This window comes from Acomys russatus, chromosome 12, assembly GCF_903995435.1.
Source record: "Acomys russatus chromosome 12, mAcoRus1.1, whole genome shotgun sequence".
Taxonomy (NCBI): domain Eukaryota; kingdom Metazoa; phylum Chordata; class Mammalia; order Rodentia; family Muridae; genus Acomys; species Acomys russatus.
In genome coordinates, this window is record NC_067148.1 from 13,424,090 (window position 1) to 13,434,291 (window position 10,202).

Consider the following 10,202-nt stretch of genomic DNA (forward strand, 5'->3'; position numbering starts at 1 on the left):
TTGAACTCCTGATGCTCCCACTTTAGTCTCCTGAGTGCTGGAATTCCAGGCATGTGCCACGCCTGATTGAGGTTTACAAAGCTCTGGGTATCAAACCCGGGATTTCCTGTCTGTCAGGCAAACATTCTACCACCGAGCTACATCTCCAGCCCCCCAGTCATCGGTTTGATGCCAGATACATGTGATCACCGTTTCCCAGTCTCGGCTCTTAACACACAGTGCATTAGGCAGTGTTGGCTAATCCAGCCTACTGGCATTTTCACCAGGTTTAGGACCTAGTTAAGGGCCTCTTTGCTCACTGTCCTGCTTTTTTGCATTCACATAACTTCCTGTCAGTTTTGGTTTTTTGGCTGTTGTTGCTTGTTTTTTTTTTTTTTTTATTCTGCTTCGTTTGTTTTATCGGTTAAATATTTAAACGTCTCCAAAGATGCCCATGTCCTCATCCTAGACACCTGTGGCCCTGTCACATTATCTGATGAGGAGGAATTAGTTGAGATTACTGACAGGGGAAATGGGAAGATGGCTCAGGGCTTAAGAGCACTGGCTGTTCCTCCAGAAGACCCAATTCAACTCCCAACACCCACATAGCAGTTCACAACTGTCTGTAACTCCAGTTTCCAGGGGACCCAGCACCCTTGCACATGCATACGTGCAGGTGAAACACCCTGGCTACAAAAATATAAAAGTAAATAAACCATTAAGACGGAAGCAGATGAAACAGGCAGAGTATTGTTCAGGAAAACTGGGCCTGCTGTTGCTGGCTCTGAGGATGGAGGAAGGTGGCCATATGTCACAGGATGTAGGCTGCACTTGATGCCGGAGGAGGTGCGGAGACAGATTCCCCTACCACCCTCAGAACACAAGGAAGAATCCTTGATTTTAGCTTAGCGAGGCCTACTTTAGATTTGCTTCAGAATTATAATACAGTAAATATATATTGTTTTAATCCGTTATATTTATGGTGGATTTCTATAGCAGCAAGCAGAAACGAGTGACGGTTCATTAAATCTAAACAACCAGAAAAGATAGTCACCAGCATTCTTAAAAGATTTTATCTTTATTTGTGAGTCAGATGTGGAGATGCCCCAGAGGCCAGAAATTGGGTTTTGGATCACCTGGAGTTGGAGTGGCAGGTGTCTCTGAGCTGCTTGCCATGGGTGCTGGGAGCCAAACGTGGGGCCTATAGAAAAGCCGCGCATGCTCTTCGCCACCTCCTCGCCACCTGCTTTTATGCACATCACTCATTGGAGAAATGATAAAAATGGCAAGAAAAATTAAAGTCAGCAATTCACTTTTTATGCCACAGCTTAAGTTGGATTCTTCTAAAACTGACTCTGACCCGGCAGACTGAGGCCATGGGTTTACTGGGGAGAGCTGTCTGGTAAGAACTGTCGAACACAACAGAGGGGACATCAGCTTGCAAAGCGGTGTCATCTAAGGCTGTAGCTAGGCTTACAGGCAACTCTGGAGCTGCCATAGTCCCTCCTAGCTGCCCCAAAGCAAGAAAAAAGGGTTGCCACTCCTTGTCTGAGTTACCAGTTTGGGGAGAGTATAACCTTTGATGGGGCAGTTCCTGGTGGCTGAGAGCAGTGCTCAGGCGTAGCAAAGCTGCGGGCTATTGACAGGTCCAGCTTCATGTTATATGGATGGACCAGCCCTGAGCGGGGAGCTGCCTGGGAACCAAAGCATCTACTGCAAGCCATTGAGATTTCTGGGCTATGTCCTGACATGTTATGTTGCGCTTTCCTTCTGTCTAGATATGACCGATAACAGCGATCGTCTGTTTGGTGCTTGGCGCGGAGCACACGCTATGGAAAGGGCTTTCTGCTCGCCATCACCCGACCCCGTCCCAAGAGAGTGACTGCTGTTAGTGCCCTTGCACAGACAGTTCACTAGGGCTCACATCGCTTTGACCAGTGGAGCGGGTTTGTCCTAGGCCACCCAGCTAGCAAAGAGGCAGGGCAGGTTTCAACATCAAAGCTGGCCCATTGACTCTGCAGTTCACCAACAGAGCACATGAGGCAGCTTCAAACACCCGTTGGATACGGCAAGATTTTTAGACCCGAAGAGAGAGATAAGATTATATTTGGTGAACTCGCCTTCCTAAATAGGAAAAAGGGCCCAAGACTAAGCTGATAAGATATTACACAAGGGTTGAAATGAAAAAGAACTTCTGGTGGCCCAGGGGTGGGTTAAAAAAAAAAAAAGATCAGGGCTTGTACCTCATACTATAAATCAAAGTTAATTACATTTTTACTCCGTACTGCACATGGAGAAGTGAGTCATAATTTTTACTTATGTTTCAGCTCTCTCTTTCCAAATAGAAGTTCCTAAGGGGGAAAGTGTCAAGTGTTCTAACTTTCCTTGGATGGCTCCTAGCGCTGTGTCAACCCAGGAAAGCACGTAATAAATACCATTTGATGACTTTCTTCCCCTTGAATTCATGTCCTCAGACCCCGGCTAACGGCCTACAGTGCAATACGTTCTAGTATAGCAGTCCTCCCTGTGGGCTGACTCTAAAATAAAAAAAAATATGGTGCTCTGGGAAATGCTGTAAAAGTTCTCTTCTTTAATAAGGATCCTGGTGTCCTGTGATGGATGCTATAAAATCTTGGACCGGCTGGTGTGTGCATAGCCATGTGGGCCTATTAACGGCGTCTGGTTCTGGGGTAACATACTTCATATCCAAAGTGCAAAGGCAAAAGCACTTATTATAAATAACACGAGGTGACATCGGAGTAAACACAGCTGTGCCCTTGTGGTGTCTTGTCAGGGGTGCTCCCTCAGTAGATTAAAGAAATCTATGTTTTATGGGGCCATCACTTATTCTGCGTATACACAGAAGGCTGGGTCACTAGTAACCCACAGCCTGCTGTGTGCAAGGTTTCGGGCCCAGGAACTGAAGGAGGCAAGAGTGCTCCACCAGAACACTTATTCTAGCAGGCTCTAATATTTTCCAAAGGCGGCTGAGAGGTGGTTTCTATTTGCTCCGTACGAACTTAGGCATCAAGTCAGCTGTGCCCAACCTGTAGCTGCCTTTTGGTCGCTCACAGAAATCCTCCAAGTGTTCTCTGCTGATGACCCAAGCAAATCACTAGCCGGGAGGCTCTGCTTGGGACTTGCCCTTTAGCTCATTGGATACTAATTTTCTTCATCCTTACCTGAGAGAACATGAGCAGAGCTTCCTGTGATCTGTGCTCCATTGTATGGCTGATCTTCCAACATGGGTCAGCAAGAAGGGCGTGGCAACGCTGGCTAAGACCCATAAGAAGTAGATGTGGTAGCCACACCTGGAACTCAATCACTCAGGAGGCTGAGGCCAGAGAACTGGAGTTCTGCTGTAGTCTGAGCTGCACCTCAGACCCTATCACAAGAAGGAGGAGCAGGAGGAGGGGGAGGAGGAGGAGAAGGAAGGGGAGGAGGAAGAAGAGGAGGAGGAGTAACAATACTTTAAAGGTACTGGGGAAAAAGGTTGAATGTTGCTGTATTATATGACCTTATCTCAATATTAATAAGTATAATTTTATAAACACATCAATCTAAAACCATGCAAAGGTTGTACATTCATCTGCAGATGTGTAGGTACTTAAATAGCCCTCATGTCTGGAGATTCGGTATCTATACATTCAACTAATCTCGGAGAATTTTTAAAAGATTTTATTTTATGTATATGAGTGCTCTATCTGCAGATACTCCTGCATGCCAGAAGAGGGCATTAGAGGGTATAGATGGTTGTGAGCCACCATGTGGTTGCTGGGAATTGAACTCAGTCAATGCTCGTAACCACTGAATCATCTCTCCAGCCCCTGAGAATTTCTTTTAAATAATATCTGAAGGGTGGGGATGTAGCAAGTACCCAATATACACATGGCTCTAGGTTAAATCCCAGTACTACACACACACACACACACACACACACACACACCCCACAGATTTGTCCTGGTTTACCTCAGGATCAAAATTTTTTTATAATCTGTTTTATTTGCATTGGTGTTTTGCATGCATGTATGTCTGAGAGATGGTGTCAAATCTTCTGGAACTGGAGTTACAGACAGTTATCAAGTGCCATGTGGGTGCTGGGAATTGAACTCAGGACCTCTGGAAGAGCAGACAGTGCTCTTAACTGCTGAGCCACCTTGCCAGCCCCAATTTCATATTTTTTTTATTAACCACCCCTCTTCTACCCCTTTCAGTCTTATCCAACCACTTTCTGCCTTCATATTACCTACTCTAGACGCTTCATACTTGTAAAGTATTACAGTGTGTGGCCTTTTGTGTCTGGATTCCTTCATTCACTGTATTTTCAAGTGTGGTCCATGTTGAGGAATGGACAATACTTTACCCCTTTCTGTGGCTGGATATTACTCTATCCTGTGTGCACCTTTTTTATTTGATTTGCCAGCCAGGGCCCTGCTATGTAGCCCATGCTGGTCTGGAGCGGTCTATCCTCTTACCTCAGGTTCCAAGTGCTAGGAATACAGGTGTATGCCATCATGCCTGGCTACAGTCTTTATCTGCTGGTCAACTGTTGAACTCCCAGGTTCTGGGTTCTTTCCAGTTCAGGGCTAGTGTGACTATGACTCCTGCTATGAACACTGGGCAAGTGGGGTGTGTGTGTGTGTGTGTGTGTGTGTGTGTGTGTGTGTGTGTGTGTGTGTGTGTGTGTCTATCTGCCTTTATTTCTCTTTAATATAATATACCTAGGAATGAACTCTCTTGGTCATATGGAATGCCCATATCTAACATTTGGAGGAACTGCCAGTCTGTTTTTTTTAAGCCATGGGCACCATTTTATATTCCCGTGGGTATGTCCAAGGCCCTATTAATTTTCATGCCAAGTTCACACCATATGAATTCCCTTTGACAAGTAAAGACTTGGCTCTTCCTCCAAAGGCAAGAACTAGGAATTGGTTTGCAGCAGTGGCCACAGGTTTTAGTCTTGACTGGCACTTTTAGAGTAGCTAGGAAGACTCACCCTCTGGAGATTCTAAATGTAATACTTATTTTTCTGTCTTTGTATTAGTGTTTGAAGGAAAGAACTTTCTTGGCAATCCCTGCAATGGAAGAGTGCAGTTTTATAAGGTCTGTTGATGGTGGTTTCCACAACAAAATAAGTAGATACAATACTTAAAATTGTGTGATCCCTGGAAGAAACAGTAAAGGCTTTATTTTTCCAGGCCTGGGAACTGGCAAAGGCTTGCAAGCTCAGTCAGCTCTTGACAGGCTTAGGAAAAGAACTAGGATTGATTAGTAATGTCTGCTGAGATGATGGGAGTGTAGCAGTGGTAGCACGTCTGATACCTATTTGATCCTGATTGAAGCCAGCCACAAAACTGCCAAGGAAACAGGTAGCCTAAGCATCCAAGCTCACATAGCAACCTCATGACAGAGATGGAACTGGAAGCCATTCAGAGGTTTTTTTTTTTTTTTTTCTTTCTTCATATTGACCAGTTCTGAGGAAAGTAGAGTAACCTAGTTAGAAGGCCAGTTTCTATCCTGCCTGGTTCAAACAGTTTTCTTCTGTGCCTGTGGGACTTGCTCCACCAGGGTAACTAGGAAATGATTATAAAGGTTAAGTGAATGCTCGCTACTTGGGAAGCATCAGTTCCATCTGCTGTATCTCCACATCTCCAGCACTCGTGTGGAACGCCCTCTGAAATGTATCGACTTTGTGCATTTGTACACAATCAGCCTTGAGCAGGATAGGTTTGGACCAAGGAGAAACTTAGTGGTAGGTAGCCCCTTCTGCTCTGAAGGAAACGGCTTTGGGTGTGTGTTTTCCCATCTAAGCAAAGAGAAAGAGAAATCCTGACTTGGATTGTAGATTAACCAAGCCCCATTTCCCAGAAGCAGTAAGAACTGGACTCATTCTAGGTAAAGAAAGGTGGCTTTTCTTATAGGTAAGAAATGAATATTGCCCATACAAGATAGCTATTAATAGATATCAATGTATGTAAGAGCAATAACCTGAAAGTGGTTAAAATGGTAAACATTTGTTAAGTGTGCTTCACATATTATTTCATCTATTTGCATATTGTACTAGCAAATAGATCCAAATCTTGCTGTTGCTCAGGCTAACTTCAGACTTCTGAGTACCTAAGACTCTAGGCAGACGCCACCATGTCTAGTCTGCAGTCTCTAGTCTTTTTCAATTCATCAAACCTCTTTGAGTTTGTTTAGCATGTAAAATGTGCCTGAGCTTTTCTTTCTCTGTCTTATTCACAAATGAACCAATACACTAACAACAAAAGCCCAGAATTTATACCTCACAGAAACTATTTCTTCTTAACTATTTTTGGTTTTGGTTTTGGTTTGGTTTGGTTTGGTTTTTTGAGACAGGGTTTCTCTATGTAGCCTTGGCTGTCCTGGACTCTTTGTAGGCCAGGCTGGTCTTGAAATCACAGAGATCCACCTGCCTCTGCCTCCCGAGTGCTGGGATTAAAGGTGTGTGCCACCATGCCCGGCCCCCAAGGGTCAAGGGAAATGGCTCACTAAGTGCTTACTGCACAAGCAGAAAGACTCATGCTTGGGTCTCCAGCAGCCACATGCAAAGCTAGGGTGGTTAAACTTCGTTGTCGTTGTAACCCCAACAGGGCCGCGGGAGACAGGTGGGTGCCCGGAGCTCATTGTTCAGTCAGTCTAGCAGAGCTGATGAGCCTCGGGTTTCCAGAGAGACCATCACCTCAAAAAATAATGTGGAGGGAAATAAAGAAAGACACCCAACATCAGCCTCTGCCCCTCAACTCACACACACACACACACACACACACACACACACACACACTTTTACAATCTCAAACACACATACACACAGCACACACTCACACACATAAAATACACACACAATACACACTCACATGCACACACATACACATACAATACACACACTCACACACAATACACACAGTCTTACACTCACACATTCTCTCACACACACCACACATAGACACACACTCATTCCCTTGCGCACATGCATAAACACAACACACACAAACACCATATGCACACATATACAACCACACACACACAGAAATAGTAACTTTTTTAAAAAGCTCCTTTGTCCTTCTGTCTTCCTTTTCTTTCCTTCCATCCCATAATCACTTGAGTATTTACTTCTATGAATCCTATAAGGAAACTCTAGTCCCCTCAGCCTCCCACCCCTGGGAGCTCAAAGTCCATACGGCCAGTGCTTGCTCACTACCCAAGGGGCAGCCATGTGCTGTTCCTCAGCCTGGAGATGGTGACAGAAAACGGCTGCCTCTAGCGGAGACAAGGCTAGGGAAGTAGCTCTGGACAAAGAATAGGATAGAAGGTTCTAGAACTACAGAAAGTTGAAGAGCCAGAGGATAAGGTAGAAAGAGGGATCTCTCCTCCCATGCTCTCCCTGTGCTTCCACATTCCTTCTGCACAGAAGAGCCTGGATCTCTTCAGGAAACTGTCCAAACAACACACGCATGAATGCGACACCAGAGATTGTGAGGAATACATTTGTGAAAGATTGGAGTCCTGGTCTAGCCATTCCTTCTGATCTCTGGTTGCATAGCTATCACTGGTTTAAGTTGACAAGCTCACGACATCCCCTCAAAGGTGAGGACTGCCTCTGTCAGCCAGACTTGTTGAAACCTTTGTGAACGTGACAGTTCTTTCTTCAGAATGCACATCTCTTGGATGTCACGGGAATGTGTAGGTTTTCCACCAACTCTGCCCCTCTCGGCCTACTCCAACCCCGCTTCCCTCTCTGGCCAGCAAGTGGTCCCCGACTCTGTGGTCATGAGAACCCGTCAGGTGACAAGTGACAAGCCCGGGCAAGGTGTTAGCACTGGTTTGTTGCATTATCTGCCTCTTTCCTTCCTGTTTTTGTTGTTTTGAAATAAAGTTCACATGCCACAGAGTTTGCCGGATTAAGAGTATATGATTCAAGCCAGGCGTGGTGGCGCTCACCTTTAATCCCAGCACACTGGAGGCGGAGGCAGGCGGATCTCAGGAGCTTGAGGCCAGCCTGGTCTATTGAATGAGTCCAGAACAACCAGGGCTACACAGAGAAACCCTGTCTCAAAAAAAAAAAAAAAAAAAAAGAGTATATGATTCAGTGGGGGCTTTTAGGGTTCTTTGTGTGTGTGTGTGTGTGTGTGTGTGTGTGTGTGTGTGTGTGTGTGTGTGTGTGTGAAAGTCCTTTAGCTGAAACTGGCTTCAAATTTGCTCTGTAGCTGAAGGTTATCTTGAACTTTATATCCTGCCTCCACCTCCAAATACTGGGGTGGTCTGTACACCCCACCTTACCTCGCCCAGTTTTATGTAAGGCTGGGGAATGAACCCAGGATGGGAACGCATGCTAGGCTAGCACTCTCCCAGCTGAGCTACACCCCCAGCTCCTCAGTGGTTTTTAACATGTTAATATAGTTCACATGCAGTATGCGGCTACCAGAACAATACGCTTTAGCAATCGTTGCCTCCAGGGAAGGGGCATACCCATTTCCAGTAGTGCCCTCTTTCTTCCCCAGCTCCTTTGCCCTCCACCCTAGGCAAACACTAACCTGCTTTCTGCTTATTCTGGGCACTGCTTCTAACAGAATTGTATAAGCTGTGGCCTTCGTCATGGGCCTTCAGGCCATAGAAGACTTTCAGATTTTATCTTGTATTGTCTTCTAGGTTTTCATTTCTTTTCATGGCTGAACACTGTCTATTTTGTGAGTACACTATACTTCATTCCTTCGTCCTTTGGTGGACATTCATGATGTTCCTCAGTTTGGGGCTCCTGAATAGTCTGCTATGGATATTGATGGACAAATTTTCTTTCTTTCTTTCTTTTGGGTTTGTTTGTTTGTTTGTTTGTTTTTTGGTTTTTGTTGTTGTTGTTTTGTTTGTTTGTTTGTTTGTTTTGGTTTTTCAAGACAGGGTGTCTCTGTGTAGCCCTGGCTGTCCTGGACTCTTTGTAGACCAGGCTGGCCTCAAACTCCCAGCAATCTGCCTGCCTCTGCCTCCCCGAGTGCTGGGATTAAAGGCGTGTGCCACCACACCCAGCTGATGGGCAAATTTTCATGTGACTCTGCATGGACTGGACCTAGGCCCCCCCACACAGGTGTAGCCGATGGGCAGTTCAGGCTTCATATGGGTCCTCTAGTAAGAGGAATGGGGGCTGCTCCTGAGAGGGACTCTGTTGCCTGCTTTTTGATCACTTCCCCCTGGTGGGGCTGCTTTGCCAGGCCACAGGGGGAAAGGACAAGCTCAGTCCTGATGTGACTTGATGAGCTGAGGTGGGTGGAGAGGGGGCTCCCCTTTTCCGAAGAATAGGGGGGAAGGAAAGAAAGAGGGAGGGTGGGTATGGGAGGAGAGGAGGAGGGAGGAGCCTATGAACAGGATGTAAAGTGAATAAATAAAATAATAATTTTTTAAAAGTGACAAGTGACTCATGTGAAAGTTCTGTATTTGCTTTTTTTTTTTTTTTTTTTTTTTTTTTTTTTTTTGGAAACAGGGTTTCTCTTGTAGCCCTGGCTGTCCTGGACTTGCTTTGTAGACCAGGCTGGCCTCAAACTCACAGAGATCCACCTGCCTCAGCTTCCCTGAGTGCTGGGATTACAGGCATGCGCCCCACCCGGCCTGGGTTTCCCATTTTTAAGAACTGCCAACCTGTTTTTCCATATGCATTGTCCTAGTTTCTATTGCTGTGATGAGACACTTTCTTGGGGGAAGAAAGGATTTGTCTGGCTTATGCTTCCACACTGTAGTCTGTTATTGCAGGAAGCCACAATAGGAACTCACCTAGAACCGGAACCTGGAGGCAGGAGCTGAGAAAGCGGCCATGGAGGGGTGCTGCTTATTGGCTTGTTCCTCATGGCTTGCTCAGCCTGCTTTCTTATAAAACCCAGGACCACTAGCCCAGGGATGGCTCCACCCACAATGGCCGGGCCCTCCCACACTGATCTCTAATTAAGAAGATGCCCGAAAGCCAGATCTTATGGAGGCATTTTCTCAGTTGAGGTTCCCTCCTCTCAGATGACTTTAGTTTGTGTCAAGTTGACATCAATTTATTCAACACACACACACACACACACACACACACACACACACACACATATATATATATATATATATATATATACATATCTTTAAAATCTGAATTAGACCTGGAAGATAGAACACTTTAATGTGGATAAGATTCTGGGTTTAATCTTACAACACCAAAAAATCAAAATGAAAATGAA